The sequence below is a fragment of the Carettochelys insculpta genome, chromosome 9 (assembly GCF_033958435.1).
Source record: "Carettochelys insculpta isolate YL-2023 chromosome 9, ASM3395843v1, whole genome shotgun sequence".
Classification (NCBI taxonomy): Eukaryota; Metazoa; Chordata; order Testudines; family Carettochelyidae; genus Carettochelys; species Carettochelys insculpta.
In genome coordinates, this window is record NC_134145.1 from 61,072,101 (window position 1) to 61,090,212 (window position 18,112).

The 18,112-nt window shown below is 42.6% G+C and overlaps 1 long non-coding RNA gene across 1 annotated transcript in view; it reads right to left on the bottom strand.

The window, feature by feature from the left end:
* The window catches only part of LOC142018016 (uncharacterized), a 69,932-nt gene that overhangs the window by 44,750 nt on the left and 7,070 nt on the right, over positions 1-18,112 (bottom strand). Inside the window, exon 3 of the long non-coding RNA XR_012646654.1 lies at positions 17,667-17,759. This is a non-coding gene — a long non-coding RNA (uncharacterized LOC142018016). The remainder of the gene's footprint in view (positions 1-17,666; positions 17,760-18,112) is intronic.

Here is an 18,112-nt window from a genome sequence, read left to right on the forward strand (position 1 = left end):
CAGCATTTGGACTCTGTGATAAAGACTTTAAGTGATCTTGAATCTCTTCTTCTCACCATACAGGATTGCACTGAGCTTAAATCAATTCAGAAATAGACGTCCAAATTTGAATGTGTGTTAATATCCAGGTGGATGCTGCTGCTAAAAAAAGATACCCAAAACTAATCTTGTAACTGAAGCATGCAATGCTACATAAGATGTTGAGAGGGATAACATTGAACAACTTCTTAAAGATACTCAAAAGGTTTGTGATGAATGGGAGGAAATGCTTTCCGAGTCCAAATCAGTAGCAAAGGGTATTGATGTTTCATCTGAGCTTTTCACCAATCACAGCCTAACATCCTGATTTAAAAAAAAGGCACAATCACGTCAGTTCTTTTTGTTGTTATTGACTCCATCAAATAAGGTCCTACACATTGATTGAAGTCACTGTGACAAATTTGTATCTCTTTAGGGTTCCTTTGGGAGTTCAGAAAATAAAGTGATAAAGATCTATATTCTGGGCAGAACAGTTTCAACAAAGGTACAACAACAAAATTTCCAGAGATCTGTGTGACGAGATTGTCCTCCTGAAGCCTGTGCATTCCACCAACTTTAAATCTGACTGCAAGCCGAAAGAACTGCTTCAAGAAATATTCAGTCTTGGCCTGTCGACTATGTCCTAACATACAATTACATTATGTATTTTTGTCAGTCCCCTGCATCAGTGGCTTCAGGTGAATGCACATTCAGTGTGTTAAATAAAGAACTATCAGTGTTCTACAATGATACAAGAGCGTTTGAATGGGCTCCCAGTGCTTAACATTAACAGTGATGCACATACATTAGAGTTTGTACACAACAAAGCCAGAAAAGCATTCCTAAAACGAAGAGTTTTGCTTGCAGTGGAAACTCACATTGAAGGTTACATTTTTAATACATGTGCTATTGGTATAATGACTTAATAGTTAATAAATAAATGCCTCAAGTGTTTGTCATATATTCTTTTGGTTTTAGTATGACCCTATGCGTGAGAGGTTAGATACATCTGGGGGACTGGGGCTGAGCTGGGATCTGTAAATGCGAACTGACCCAGGCCTCTGTTGTTCTCTGAGGAGGGCCTGTGAAAACCCACCCCAACAACTGGTTTAGAATTCAGTAGTCTTGCACCCAACAGCCATGGTGAAGGTTTCACACCTTCCACTGAGGCTTCTGCCCTTGCCTACAGCTAAGAGACAAGTGGATTTTAGTTTAGAGGCAACTTATCATAGCCATGATACATCAGGGTAATCCACGGGTCCCTAGCAATGACTGGCCGGAAACCAATACTGTCTGATGGCCGCTCAGCAGACTTGTTAAATTAATTGTCGGTTTCGGTCCAGTGCCTCCAGAACAGCTTTCCTCGTCACAAAAACCACGCATACAACTGACGACCTTGTTGGCTCCCAAGGCGTTGAAGGCTTGGAGACTGAGCTACCCTTTCCTCCTCGGTGTGGTTCCTCCACGTTGGCCTGGAGCCACATTGGCAGGACTTCCATGGTTATCACAGCATTTGAAATAACTTTAGTTCATTTTACACTTAGTTTTACTTCAGTTGATTACTTTCATAACTACTCTTGCTTGATTTTTCAAGATAAGCATTTTTAAACAGATCTTTCTACTGTGCTCTACGGAGGTCAAAGGATTAGTACAAAACTACATCTGCTTCAACCCCATCAAAATGAAAGTGTGTGGAATGAAGTCGATAAATGAATTTCATGCAGCCATGGTATGACTATATTGTTACAGTTGTCTCTCTAACCACTATTCCATTATCAGCAAGAAAAATTAACATCTGGGGAACCCTGCAAACACACTGGTCCAGATGTTACAAGTATTATCTGTACATTGATTTGTAGGCACATTGCAATTTGCTGCATGCTCAGTTGCTGTCTCTAGAGAGGAAATGCTCGTCACAAGTGGAAAAAAATCCCTCTTTTGATTGGTGACTGTTCCTTTTCCCTAACTGCATCAAGCCACATTACTGTAACAAAAGATGAATGGAACTAATTTGTTTCTTCCTGTTTTTCTGTGTGGGACTTGCTTCCTTTCACTCAAATGATTTATGTCCCACTCACTGGATGGTGAATGTAGGCAAAGTGCAAAGCAAAGCAGAAGTAAATCACTAAGCAAAATAGCACACACACATGCACACGCGTCCCCGGATTGTGTGGTGGGGGGTGTTTTCTGATAAGGCATTTGACTGAGATCAATGATCAATTTCACATAGTCGGATGAGCAGGACTCAGGCAGTAATGGTGTGAACGTTCAGGTGCTGTGAATTTGGGAAAGATTCAAAGAGAGAATTTACAGGGCAGTAAGAATCTGTTGAGATCTTATGCCACCTCACTTCTACCCCAGCCTCTACCTTCAACCAGACTTATGCACCCCTGGCTCTGCAGTGAGGCTTCTCAACCCCCAAGCAAGAAAGGAAAAGGCAGGAGGGGGCAAGCATGTAAGTATTTGATCAGAACTTCTGCAAAATCATTGACTAAATAAAACCCCCTTGCAATGGAACTGTAATGTTTGCTTGCCAAAAACCTAACCTACCTCTGGATAATGGTTTTTGGGGTGGGGCAAGTAAATGTCAAAATGTGGGCACCTCATTAAGAGGATTCTCCTCCCCATGATCCCCAACCTTGGAAAATCTTATGCATGTGTAATTAAATGAGAATTTTAGGGAAGTCTGTTCCTCATCTTTGTACTGAAGTCCATATCTAGGACAGCAGTAAAGAGTCATACCTGTTGCAAGTAGTAAGAAGAGCAGCATCCTGTGGTCTGTGCTGTATGGTCCATAGAGGAAAAAGATGAGGACATCTGGAAACTTCTGTCAAATAGTAGAGGGATCATTTGCCTAGCTGCAGTCATACCTGCAGCTGTACTAGAGACATAAACTAAGTCTTAATCTTCAATGCCATTAGAAATGTACTCTAATCCATATCATGTGATCCATAGATGACCTGTGTTTTCTCTGCCCATGCTCAACTTGGCTAAGTCATGAGCCAAATGTTCAGGAATGGATCAGGTAGGAGCCAATTTCTGGGAACACTGAGAAGACAACATTTGGCATGCTAAGCCAGAGAGGCAATCAGGGCAAAGCAAAAGATTCAGCAGCTGGAGGATCGTTAGTGGAAGGAGAAAAAAATTTGGGCAGTTATTGGAAGAAAAGAAGTATGAAAAGGGACTCCACGCTTTGGAGTCAGGCCCAATTTTAGGTGAGGGACAGGGAAGGAAATGATGCTTAGAACAGATACAGTGACACTGTGTTAATGAGGTCATACTTTGAGGAAATATCTGATGGAATAAAAACTGGTCCATCACCCAGGCACAGTTATTGTTGGCCTAGGTTTGTCTCAGACCTCACATGCTCAAACAGGAGTCATGCTTTGTTTGCTAAGAAAACAAGTGTTTTAGTCTGAGCTGTCCGTGAAATGGATAGACATGGTTTGTTACCCCAGTCAGGAACTGTCTGCTGTAATGGAAATTCATGGACATCACTGGAAGAGTAAGCAATTATCAATCACTCTGGAGCTATCATTTGCATCTTTGGACCTGACCCTCGACAGAACTGAAAAGGGAATCTGGCTCTATCGTTTGAGCTAATGGTAAAATAGCAATCAATATTGAGCACAGGAAGTTAATTGACATTCAGGATTTTAACAGGAAGCTATAAATCAAATATGTCTGTGCAAACCAATTTTATTTTTTCAAACTTCTGATACTCTAGTTTTGCTTTGCTCCCAAACTAATGCTGAATCATCTCATTCAGTGATACCTGATTAGGTCTTTGATATATTAGCCATCTGCCCAGTGGGTCGCTTGTTCACAATGAAGGGAAGGTGCCACATCCAGAGGTGCCTCTGCTCAGGGCTTAATAGGGCCTCAAGCTGAGCACATTCCCTGCGTGCTTGTTAAGCAGTGTTGAAAGAAGGGCATCCTTCTTAGTCCCAGCCTTTCCCCTGCTGTCACCTTCCTCTTCATCCACTGATCTCTAGGCCCAGGAAGAGATCTCGGCAGGGTCAAAGGAAGAGATGATGCCCTGAAGACAGCTGACCTCTTCTCTCTCAAGGGGGGCATTAATGTTTGCAAAGCACAAAATTACATTAATCAGAACCTTCTGAATCCCCACAGCCCCACGTCTCCAACCCACAACTGCTTTATGCTGATAATTCCTGCACAAGCTGGATGACCTTTGTGGTCCCTTCTAACCCTATGATTCCAAGCCACAGGGCTTCTCATTCTGCAGAAGGAGGGGGGCAGTTACCAAACCAGAAAAACACATACCTTACATACTATGAGTCTACTGAGTTTAGAGTATATCCCAATAAGCTACCTCACTCACCCTCCTAGTTATGTTGCATAAGAACAGTTATACTGGGTCAGACCAAAGATCCATCTAGTTAAGTATACTGTCCCTAGATAGTGGCAAATGCCAGATGCCCCATAAGGCGTGAACAGAACAGGTAATCATCAAGTGACCCCTCTCCTGTCACCTATTTCCAGCCTCTGATAAACAGAGTCCAGGGACCCCATTCCTACCTACTCTGGCTAATAGCCATTGATGGATCTAACCATAAATTTATCTAGTTCTTTTTTGAAGCCTGTTACAGTGCTGGTCTTCACAACATCCTCTGGCAAGGAGTTCCAGAGTCCTACAGTGATGTTCACAGAGAAGTGAGCATAGTGGGCAAGGGTCCTTTATATATAGGTTATAAGGTATAGGGAGACATTGTTTTGAGACAAAGGCCTGTCTCAAAAATGGTAAGGCCAGCCCAGTTCTGTGCACTTCTACAGTGCTTCCTATGTACAAATTACCACATAAACATTCACTAGTTAACCCAGAGGGGTAAATTACTACTATGTATGATTAACCCAACTTTCCAGATGAAGAAGTGAGGCAGATGGATGAAGTGACATATCCAAAGTAACATAGCAAGTCAGGACTTCCTGACTGCCAAACCTGTTCATTGCAGCTGATCTTACTCTCCATATTGTGCCCACACAAACAATTCTGCCATTGATCTGGTTGGCTATAATTAACTGGGGTTGCTGTATGCATTGGGAATTACCCAGCACTGGGGCCTTTGTTGAATTAGCTGATCAGGTGGGAAAAAATGCAATATTTAGAAATGGCTGGGGGACACTAAACCCCAGAATTTTAGTCAATGCATAGACAAGATTTTACGGCTGGGCAATAAATCAGGGGACTTAGGATCTGTGGCCCCCTACACCCAGCTTCATATTTTCAAAACCTAACAACTTCCACTCTAAATACTACTTCCAAGCACTCTGCCTGAAATGGGAGCCAATTCCATTTATATGATTACAAGACACCAACTTCCAACTTCACTGGGGGAGGTTCACAGAATAGTTGTCGCCGTCAAGCAGTGGATTTCCATACATGTGTGGTCACATTTCTTTTTGTTTCTTTGTCTTGATCTTGTGCATATAAGTCAGATGTGCACGAAAGACAATGGAAAGTTCCCATCAACAGCTGGCAAGCTCATCTGCAGAAAACAGCTGCATGGCAGCCAAGGGCTAGGCATAGCAGTCACTGAGGCGCTTACTGACGAGTTGTATTCCCATAACCTTTTCAAAGGATTCTTATGCAGGCAGAGAAACCCTGCCTTAAGGCAAGGAAATGGTTCGCTGCAAAGAGCACAGGGCTTTAATGTGGAAAGCATGTGACCCTTCCTTCATCATAGCACTCCACAGGAGAATCTCCTCTGAATGAACTGACAGTTGTTTGGATCTCCTGATCTGAATTAAAATAGGTACCACGGAGTCTCCTGATAGTGGTGATCGCCATCTTTCCTGTGACGTTCCCCCGGCTTGGGAAACCCAGGGAGAGAGGCTGCACACTCTTCATTAACATGCTTACAGGCTGTAAGGCAGGAGCCCTACGGTTACAGTTGTCTCTTGAGAGCCCCTAATACAGGAATGGATTCAGTGTAACCAACTAGTGTGTGGCAGGCAATAGGACCAATTATTGGTTCGAGCTCATCCTCCCTTTAACATATGTTCCTGGAGAATCAGTAGAATCCTACGTTCTTCAGCTGTAAACGTAGGCTTGGGCCACTCAAGATGGTTTAATTGAAGAACTAGGAGCTAGTCCCTTACTCTCTCTGGGGACTAGTTGCTAGAAGGCACCGTTATCTGTACAGACAAAGCCAATGCATTCGGAGCTGCCAAGCTCCACGCTGCCGCTCATGCAGGGCAGCAGTAACTGAGCAGGGATTGTTCTGCAGCCACTCCTTTCCTTTCTGCCTCTGCAGACTCTTTCAGTTTCTGGTGGTGCCACACAGAGCTGGTCTGAGGAGGGGAAGATGGCAGATCTTGCCTGATTCAGGGCCTTGGCAGAAGGGGTGCCCAGAAAGTAAAGAAAGCAGAGAGAGACTAGAGAGACTCTGCCAGGATTCTTACCCACCAGTTCCCTACTTTGCCAGTCTCCTTCCAACACCTCAGGCTGCCTGAGGGTGGCCTTCCTCTTCCCCACCACACACACAGGTTGTTTGAATTCCATCTAATATCTTAGTTGCCATTGGCTCCTTCAGGCTCCCCAGACACCCTTGCTTTCCTCTGCCTTCCTACTTCTGCATTGTGCAAGGGATAGCCTTCAGCCTTTCCACCCCCTCACCTACTCTGACTGCATGCTGAGGGGACTCACAGATGAGCTCTCACGAGGGCTGTTGAGTAATTTCAGCTAAACTCACACAATTAACTCAAAATGCACTTAAAAATTAATTGCACTATTAAACACTGGAATACCAACCGAAATTTAGTAAATCTTTGGGATGTCTGCCTACATTTTCAGATGTATTGATTTCTATTACGACACAGAAGACAAAGTGTACAGTGCTATGTATTTTTGATTATTAATATTCACACTTTAGACTGATCAATAAAACAATAGTATTTGAGTATCAGATATGCTACACATTCATATACCCCCTTTATGCTTTGGCCACCATTCGAGAGGACATGGTTCCATGCTAATGATGGCCATTTAAAAAAAATACATTGATTAATTTGCCATTGAACTCCCTTGAGGAGAATTGCATGGCTCTTGCTTTGTTTTACCCATGTTCTGTCATCTTTATGAATCTGCAGAAAGTAGCATATTTTCATTCCCAGGCGTGCGCGTTCGCGCTCGCTCTCTCTTTCTCTCTCATGTTGTAACTTGTCTCCAATGATCTTCACACAGATTACGTTTTTGTTTACCTGCCATATTCTTGCCTCAGAGTCCTGTTCTGTAGCAATTCCACCTATGGAAATAATCTCATAATGCAGTGCAAACGCCTATCTTAGCCATGTTTGAAGGTCAATGTTTCATGCACACATCAAAGTGTTGCTTCCCCTTCAGCTTCCCTGCTGGCTTTGAGAACAGCAGTGATGTCTGTTTTGTGTGTGTCATTATAATCAGCTTGACAGCCCAGTACCCATTTATATCCCATATTTAATATATCTGCTAAAACCTGTGCCACAATGTTTTGTTTTGCTAATGTTTTAGGTCAGGAGTTATGGTCTCCTCCTGGAAACTTCCCATCAATTAAAGTAAATATCTCTTACTTTACCATCAACTGACATCACACCTGGGAAGAAGGCTGGGAAAAGCTTGACTCATTGGCAGAGGAGTAGAAACTAAAACAAACAGTTGGCCTCACAACATGATTTAGGAAGGGAATACTGAAATAATCATATTTCTGATTATGAAGAGAATCTTTCTTTCACTCAGAAATTTGGCCATGAATTTTCTTGTGCTGCTTCTAGTTTTCTAGTTTCTTGTCTACCCAGGCCAACACACACAGCGTCTGCATTCTCAACAGTTCCCATAAAACCCATGAATTTTAAAAATGTTCTAAATAGGAACCAGCAGAACTTCAGGTGGTTTTGATGGCATTAAAGGGATGGCAGGAAGATGGTGGCAGACTGAGGGAGATAGGGTTTATATTTCGTCAGATATTGTGGCTGGCTGGTGACCTAGCTCACGCAGCATATTTGATTAACACACAAAGAAATGTCAAGCTTTTCCCCTAAAGCTTGAGTAACCAAACAATCTGCCAAAAGAAAAGTTATTGTGCATTGGGGGTGCGTACCCTATGAAACAATGTGTGTTGAAGAGGGCAGCTAGATACTGTAGAATACGAGGTAACCACGTCAAATCTCCACAGCAAATTTCCAATGCCCACTTCATGAATCTTTTCAGTCAAACCGCACCCCCAAAACAGTGTTCCCTGTAAACTGAGCAATTGGGCAGCTACTCAGGAGAGATTCAGATACTGCTCAGCTGATTAGCAAAGCACCCAGAGTCCGCACCATGTGTTTTTATGGGTGGTGCATGTCCACACATGCGTTGGTGCCTATAACAAAATTTATTCTGATCGTTGATGGAGAAAACTAGAGGGACATCCTGGTACTTGACTCAGGCTACGTCTACACGTGAAGCCAACATCGAAGTAGCTTATTTCGATGTAGCAACATCGAAATAGGCTATTTCGATGAATAACGTCTACACGTCCTCCAGGGCTGGCAACGTCGATGTTCAACTTCGATGTTGCGCGGCACCACATCGAAATAGGCGCTGCGAGGGTACGTCTACACGCCAAAGTAGCACACATCGAAATAAGGGTGCCAGGCACAGCTGCAGACAGGGTCACAGGGCAGACTCAACAGCAAGCCGCTCCCTTAAAGGGCCCCTCCCAGACACAGTTGCACTAAACAACACAAGATCCACAGAGCCGACAACAGGTTGCAGACCCTGTGCCTGCAGCATAGATCCCCAGCTGCCGCAGAAGCAGCCAGAAGCCCTGGGCTAAGGGCTGCTGCCCACGGTGACCATAGAGCCCCGCAGGGGCTGGAGAGAGAGCATCTCTCAACCCCCCAGCTGATGGCCGCCATGGAGGACCCAGCAATTTCGACGTTGCGGGACGCGGATCGTCTACACAGTCCCTACTTCGACGTTGAACGTCGAAGTAGGGCGCTATTCCGATCCCCTCATGAGGTTAGCGACTTCGACGTCTCGCCGCCTAACGTCGAAGTTAACTTCGAAATAGCGCCCGACGCGTGTAGCCGCGACGGGCGCTATTTCGAAGTTGGTGCCGCTACTTCGAAGTAGCGTGCACGTGTAGACACAGCTTCAGTGTGTGACAGGCGAAATTAAGAACAGGTGGGACACAGGTGCTTCGTGACAAATGGTCCTCTGTTCTTTGCAAACAATTTACTTCAGACCTGACAAACTCACTACACCAAACATGTCTTCTAGAATATTTACCCATCAAGCATAATCTGTAACATATCTGCAGAATTCTTTTGACTTAACAAGACTCATAACTGTGAGATGTATGTATGGGTGATATAAAAGGAATAAATAAGGTAAGATTTTTGTCAGGGCGGTCACAGCAATCACAGATTTTGTGATTTTCAGAGACTTTCTTAATGTCTTCAGCTTCATCCCCATTCCCAGGGTAGCAGAACTGGAGCTGTGAGCTACCAGAAGTGGGAGCCGTGGTGCTCTGAGACACTAGAGTGGGGGTGGGGGGGGGGGGGTCGTGTGGCTAGAGTCCCCTCCTACAGCCTGGCTTGGGCTCTCAGTCCTCCTCTCCTTCTCTGAACTCGGGCTTCAGTCTCCCCCGGGCGCCTCCCCCTCAGCACCTCTTCACTATTGTCAGAGGTTGCAGCTTCCGTGAATTCTTGTTTATTGTCCTGACACATCTGTGGCTTTTAAGAGAAATAACTATGACCAAATCTAAACCTGAAGAATAATACACCTTTATGGTCAATTTGATTTATAGACCAGGTATAGCAGTCAGTCAGTAGGAGATAATGGCTCAGTGATGCCCCACTCTAACAGGAGGGAGTTGTCATATAAAGCAAGGTTCAATGGGCTAGCTTTTCTCCAGCCCAACACTTCCAATGGAAAATCTACCAAAGACAACTCCTCACAGCTGAAACCACTAAGAGGTTTAAAAAAAGAAAAAAGGAGGAGTATTACAAAAGACAGAAAATTGCTCTGCCTATCAGTAAAGTCTATTTTAGAATAGCTCAGGCCAGGGAAGGGTATGTTGTGCTCTTTAACTGAGGAGGCATCTCATGAAAAATTGTATCTTAGTTCCTGTAAAGCCAGACCGCCAGCCAGCTCTGCAACAGACTGGACTTCGGGGAGAAATCCTACCTTTTTTTAAACAGGAAAGGTAGCTTTTCATAAGGATAGGCCAAGGTTAACCTTTCATGAATTTCTTCTATTTTGTAAATATCAGTTGCCATCATGCTGTCTTGTTTTTACCCATTCTTAAACAAGCGCTCCTTCTTTCCTTGTTTTAGCATAAAATTTTGGTTCATCCACTCCTGTAGCGTCCAAACTTTTTTCATCGGGGTGGGGGCGGCCATGTGCCAATTTTTTACATGTTCCAGGGGTCGAACACAAAATAGCCCTAAACCAACACCCACTCCCCAGGCTTAAACCCCTTGCAGCACCACACAGACCCCACCATCCCCCAGGCTTTCAGACCCCTTGCAGCCCCAAACCACCCCCTCCCCCAGCCTTAAATGTCCCACAGGCCCAAACCACCCACAGGCTTAGATCCCATGCAGCCCCAAACTGTCTCCTGCGTGCCCCCAGTCTTAACCGCCCCCCGCCCCTTGCAGCCCCAAACCCCCTCCAAACCCAGGATTAATTTACCCAGAAGATCTCTGTGTCAGGGCGGTTCTACACTTTGGCCACCAGGGCTCTGTTCCCAGGGGTTGTAGCAGCTTGGCACATTGGCCACTGGGGCCCGGCAGCAGTTGGCTCCATGACAGCCAGTCTTTTAAAAAGGGCACAGCTGCTGGCTCCATGAGCCAGACTGTGGCCCACGGGCAGCCTGTTGGACACCCCGATCTAGCCCAACATCTTGCCTCCAGGAATAGCCCACAAGCTGATGCTTTTGAAAGTCCCACAAAAGAATAATACATGCCATAATAATAATTACAACCAACAATATTTTTTCAATGCAATACAGTACTTAGGGAAGGTGGTGAGGTGATACAATCTTTCTGCCCACCACAGGTCGTTAATTTATGCCCTGCCATATGAGTTCATTGTCTTTATCTCGTCATTCCTGAGGTCAGATGTAATTAGCTATATGATATTACCCAATAACAGCACTTAAAATGGTTTAAAATGCTTTCCATCTGACAACAACCAGATCACGAGGTTAATTTTTATCACTGCAAGGAATTTTTCACATGAATATTTATACAAGTAAAACCTCTTTTTAAGAATATTCTTAAAATAACTTGACAAACCTTTTGTGCCAGATGTAGGTACCATATCATGTGAAATAAGATGAATCAGCAGCAAAGTATAGTACAGAAAATAAATTTTCTCCTCCTTTCCTCCAAACAAGTGTTGCTAAGTTAGAACTGTCCAGAAGGAGGCAATAGGCCTAAAGAGGTAAAACAAGTAATTGTGTGGAAAGACTTCAGGATAAAGATGACCAAGGAACAGATATGATCAAAGTTTCCAATGTGGTAAAGAAGATAGGACAGATTGATGTACATAATCTCCTGAAAGTAGTGATTAACCCCAGGAGAAGGACACAGATGAACAGGGAAACAGCACCATTGTGAGGTACAGTAGTTCTGATCATTCAGACTCTACACTTACATACTCAGAGCTCCCTAGAGCATCAACTTTAGAAAAAAAAAAATAAAGTGGAAAACACAATTTTTATCCTTGAACCAATCAAATATAAGGGTGGACTGAAATTATTTTAATTACCACTGGATGGGGCTAGAGTCATTTATGGTTAGCAGCTGCTGAATGCACTTCTTTTTAAAAAGGAAAACTAACTCAGAGCTCTTTAGAGATCAATAAGCAGAGCTCATTACATCAATGATCTAATTCTTCTGGAAGTTCACGTTTTTCTTTGCCTTCAACAATGTGCAGCTGCTGAGACCAAAATCTTGGAGGCAATCTGAAGATCAAAGCCCAGCATCAATTAATGCTTGAGATGGAGGGGAAAATGAAGCTTAAACAGAGCTTTAGTTTGACTCGTTTTCTTGAAATACCTATTATACATCAGTCAAGGCCTAAATAGGGGACTGTGACCTGAAATGAGTGACCGAAAAATATAAGCACAGGAAACATAGACTGAGGCTGGTGTGTGTGTATGTGGGTTCTCATGGGTGACAGCCCACAATTCCATTTCACAACTTCTCTGCAACATGTAAGACTGTTAGAAGGGTTGGCAAGTCCTTCAGTACGCAGATGGTCCCTTGCTCTGTGTGTCTGGCTAGTGCACTTACTGGTGGGGGTGGGAGTTCTGATTAATAATGTTGTCTGGCTGGAGGAAACTGCCAGAAGATATGGTAAAAGGGAAATCTGGATAACATATACTCTCATCAGAGGTGGGCTTTTTTATCTGGGTTCACAACCTAGTGAATCTTTACCTCAACTGGTTTAGACATCTAGGTAGTAGCAGAGAACAAAACCATTTTTTAATCCTCTACTATTCATTTCAATGGGGACTTTGCCACAGTTGCTCATGCTTTTGTCAGCACTAAACTGAGTTGCTTAAATGTACTCTAGGCCCACTCAGAAATTTCAGGTAGTGCAGAAGGTAGCCACCTACTTACAATGTAGCTATACAGCCTCTAGCTCAGGCTACCAATCTAAAAGCAGCTGTGTAGACAGTGCTTTGAATTTGTAGCTTGGCCTGGATCTCCAGCTCTGAAGACCAACCTCATACCTAAACTCCAGAGCCTGAATACCAGCCTGAGCCAAAACATCTACACAGTTGTTTTTAGTAGGGTAGTGTGAACCCTGTGAGCTGGAGTCAATTGTGTAGACATGCCCTCAATGCATAAGTATGGGAAGGATGGTTTCGGGGGGATGCCGAAGCACTCCCCCCCAGCCCCCCCGCCAGGTTTTGAGGATTCCAAACTGACTTCCAGGCCTGCTGTTTTCTGGGAGCTTCACTTCCATCCCCAGGTCCTGCTCAGTTGCCATACCTGCACATTGGGGCTTGGCCACTGGCCCCAGGTGCTGCTTGGCTGCTGGCATTGCCAACAAGCCCAGAATGCTGGGTCCCACCCACCTGCTAGGTTTGAAGTCCTGTCCATCAGCCCCACATATGAATCTGGCTGCTGGCCCAGATAAAATGGAAAGTGAGGGGCATGGACACCCCCCACTCCAAAAATTGTTCCTGTGCCACTGTCTTAATGAGCCTGGTTTCTTTTTTTTATCTACAAATTCCCCCCCAAAAAAGGGGGGGAGGATAGCAAAGATAAAAGAATAAAAAAACTAAAGTAAGGGAGTTGAGGAGGGAAAGGGAAGGAAGAAAGGTGAATATGTTGGTTTCCATAAGGTAGGAATTAATCAAAGGCTACTAAAAAGTTAAATAAAATCGTTTCAGATTTGTCTGAGGTCCCTCTTAGAAATGTTACTTGCTCTTTAGTTGTGCAGTCATTGTGCCAAGCTTCTATCCCTGGAAGCAATCTGCTCTTCCATCCAAGCCATATAAGCTGTTTGGGAGCACAGTGCATCTGTGCTCTGTAGGCTGTATGAAGTTTGTTTCCAGATTCAGCTCAAGGCATTGATTTTGATGAGAGCTAAATAGGTTAGTTCAAGAATAATAGAAAATGTCTTTTGCCCCATATGGTTGAAGCTCTGAGAACAATTGAGATGTCAAGATAACTCATCCACAAGCTGAATTGGAAGGGGACAGGAGGCTGGATGTTTTCAACAGAAGTTCTTAAATGAAGCATTTTCCATTGTAAATGACTTCATAGACTCCAAATATTGTGACCATCCGGTCATGCAACAATACTTACTTTATCCTAGTTTAACAGCATTGCATTTGTTTAACTTCTTCGTGTTAGCATTTTGTTATTCTAGAAGGTTCTTAATTCTCTCTCTCTCTGAGACTGAGTGGAACTGATAAGGGTGGGGATGACTTTTCCATGTCTGCCTGCTAATGGTGATTTTGTTTTTAATATTTAAAATATGCTCAACTATGAAAACGACGGGTAGGATTACAACTCCAACATCCAACCTCCACCAGCTCCATGAAATAAATGAGGTTGTTATTACAGTGATATTAGTAACTTAAGAAACTAAATCACAGCATCTGGAAATTGGGCATCAACCCTGCAAGAACGTCAGGGAACAAAAACTAGATCAAGTAACTCTCTAGCTATCCTTTGCCTACTCACAGTTCCTAGCTAGATTTGCCTGCACTCTGAGTGGTTTTCATACTTTTTGAGCTGAGCTCTCATAGCCTTTGAGTTAAAAATTTTGGTTGTGCCCTTCTTCCACAACTCAGACCAGCTGGATAGCCTGCTGAGGTGAGCAAAGGGGTGGAGGCAGAAGCACGCCCTACCCAAGCCCTGCTGTGCAGAGCTCGTCTGAACCCTGCTGGGCCGTGTGCCTCCTAAAATAGAAGTCAAACTATGCTTACACCCAAGGGCCCCCCTCACCTGGTGACCAGAACCCTGAGTCTCTCTGCTCCCCCACTGTGCCTAAAAATGAAAAGGTTTGAGAATTCTTGCTGTATGATCTGTGGCAACATTAAACTTCCCCCTAAGTTGAACACTTTATATCGCAAAAGCTGAGCAAGTGAATAGATTACAATATTAGTATACAAAAAATTACATGGATGGTTTTAAAAGACATTAAAATGAATTTTAATTCCTACAACCAAAAATAAAAAAAATAATATTCACTTGATGCGCTCAGCACCTTTTGCATAACAAGATAAGTTACATCATCAAACTGCTTGTTTCATGGCTCTTTCATAGCCTCCACATGAATCAAACTTATGTTCCTGACTGCACAGTTTATGCAGCCACCAGCAGCAAAGGCTTCTGCTACTGAGAATGTGACCCTTGGGTCTATCATGGATTTGATCTGCAGTGTTCTGTGGTTAAGATTTGTTTGTTTACATTTTATTAAGGGAAACTGTATTTAATTAAAATACCAGCTGTGGATACAATCATAATTGTAAAATTTCCTATTGTTAATAAGAAATTGTTCACTTCATTACACATTTGTGAAACTACTAACTTGGCTGTAGAAATATTATTTATGCTGACTACATAAATGTAACTTATACTGCCATGCAATTTTTATCTAAAAAATGTTGTTGTGTGAGACTGATGTCTGTAATTAGACTGGAAAATTCAACAAATAAGCTAACAACATATTTAAATCCTGTCTTATGGACACTTCAAAATGTTTCCTGCAGTTGCACACATTTAGCATAGTCTAAAAGAGTTTGATAGGATACAGACAGGTTAAAAATCTTGTTATACCAGTCAACTTTAAAATCCTCTGCAGACCTAATCTTTCTTTTGTAACAGTCTGAACATTGTCAAGATATTTCTTCTGATTTATCCTTTAAGCATCAAGTTATTCAAATAAAAATTATGCAATACAAAATATATTGCTACTACTAACTGAAGATGGGCCCATATCAGAACCTGTCATTTAAAACCTCCCGATATTTTAAAGACAATCAATAATAAAACTGCAGGGAAATATCTTTCTGGAACTGGCTGAGAGCCCTAACACTTGGTTGCTTTTCTCTCCAGGTTGAAACAAGGAGATACACATAGCATATCTCATGGAGCTGGAAGGGACCTTGCAAGTTCATCAAATCCATTCCCCTGCACTCACAGCAGGACCTATCACCATCCCAGACAGTTTTTGTTATTGTGTTTTTTTTTTTAAATTAAGTCTAACCTGCACCAAACCCTTGAAAGGCCCCCTGTCCTGGGTTTACAAAGGCCAATGCTCTAACTACTGAGCTATCCTTTCGCCAATTAGATTAGGTTTCAATTGCATGAAGTCTGAATGGAATTAAATTTTTATTACAATTTAAAACATGAGCATTCAGCTCAAAGGGTTTTTATTTGTATAGTTTATTCACCTTTTTTTTATAAGGAACTGTAGCAAGAAAGATGAGAGCTCTATAATCCCTTGCCACAGCAGAACCCACAGTAGTGAATAGATGAGGGTGAAAATGATTTCCCACCTCTTAAAGAATGACCACTGAATTTAGTCCCTAAGGATCCTCTGTGATACGGAGGGATCTATTTGAACTCACTTTTCATGGATCTGAGACCATTTTGGGAAATCTTGGAAAACGACCAGCCTCCCAGAACAAGAGCTGAAACACAATTCCTACTACTTTTTGGTCACACAGAAAAGATGATAAACCCAGGCTCTGGGATTTATTTGGAATCCTTAGGGCAAGGTCCTGGTCTCAGCTAAGGCCACATGTCAGACTGTGTAAGGCTTTATGGAGAGTCCCAAATGGCATTGAACTAGGTTAGTCAGCCCTGCATTACCCTCAGTGCTTTCTCTAGTGTAGGACATGGGAGCAGAGAAAGGGGGCATGGTTGGAGGGCTGCTGCATTCCAGAGATTCCTTGTCAGGGGGTGTTGCAGCTGCTTTAATTTGTTCCATAGGACCATCAGCAAGAGAATTACAGATCCACATATGTGGCTAACAGTAACTTTTTGATCTAACATGCTGAAGATGTGCAGATTGCCACATGGCTGATCCCAATATCTGGCGTCCAGTAACTCCAGACCTGTTATTCTACTCTCTTCTCTCCATTTTTCCTGATAGGTAGAGTACTGCCATACACAAAGACCAACTGTTTGAATTTGAAGAGGAAAAGCCTTAAAGTTCTGCAATATCATGCTGGCACATATGATCAATTCAGAGAAGAAAACTGAAGGGACAGCATGTTGGGCAAGAGCATGTATGATAGACCAAAACCACAGCTGCTAGGTTTAGTTTTAGACAGACCAACTTTGACAGTGTCCTTCTAACTTTAAGGAGTACAAATAAAATATCCGTCTTAATGGAGCCAGTAACTGTCAGCTTTGTGATCACATATAAGCAAGTCATATATATGTTTATAGTCCAGACTTTTTCTTCCTTTACATTTTGGTGCATGACTATACATTTCCCTGGGCAGTTTTCCAGCATTCATTTGCAGAGCCCTGAATATTTCAGTTACCATCTTTGCCTCATCCTGTCTCTTGGAATGAAACTAATTAAGGATAATAATGTGCTGCTCATGGCTGGGCAGTGTGAAGAGCAAGAGTTACTTGACAATGGGTATCATACACATACACTATAATGCATATTCGTACACACTTTTTTTACGTACACACTTTTTTTACATACACACATATAAAATAATCCATTTGACAGGAATCTATTAGTAAATATTTGTTTAAATCTAAAATGAAGTCCTACATGAGGAATTAGGCAATAAAATAAACAGTATATAGCTGTGTTTCTCAAACTTTTTTATATAAAGTACTCCTTTTTCAAAATAAATAAAAAATGATGCCCCGCCCCCAGACTTCAGACTTCTCTCATGTATCCATAAGGGTATGCGAAACACCAATTGAGAAACACGGTTATAAGGTAATCTGATGTCTTGAAACAAGTGCCATCCAACCTTTCCAGATTACTGTACCCTTTTCAGGCGTCAGATTTGTTTTGCATACCACCAAGTTACCCCTCACTTAAAAATGATGTACTTATAAAAACATGCAAAAATATCACAGAAGACTACACCTGAAAATTTGTTGACTTTCTACCATCTGAATACCAAATAAATGAATTAGAATGGAAATATTGTACTTACATTTCAGCATAAGGCATGTTAAGCAATAGCCACGAGTCATTGTCTGAATGAACTCTTCAATTGCACTGCCTTTATTAGTGTTTTTGATGTAGGCTGTTGTAGAAATAGGCAAATATCTTGATGAGTTTATGTACCCCCTGGAAGACATTGGTGCACCCCAAGGGTATATATACCCCTGGTTTAGAAACATTGATATATACATGCTGACTTATAGAAAAGGTTTTAAAAATTCATGACAAAAATCAGATGTAAGCATAACCACTGTTATGAAGTATAATAATTTGCTTGGTCTAGGCAGATGGTTTTAAATGCATGGGATAATGAAGCTGCAGAATAGAGCAACGTGGAGTGTGCAAAAAAGCTGTTAATATACTGTATCATCAACTCTTGTGAATTCTGTAGTTCCAACAGTGTTATGGTTCTTACTGGAAATGTCTTGAGGCAAA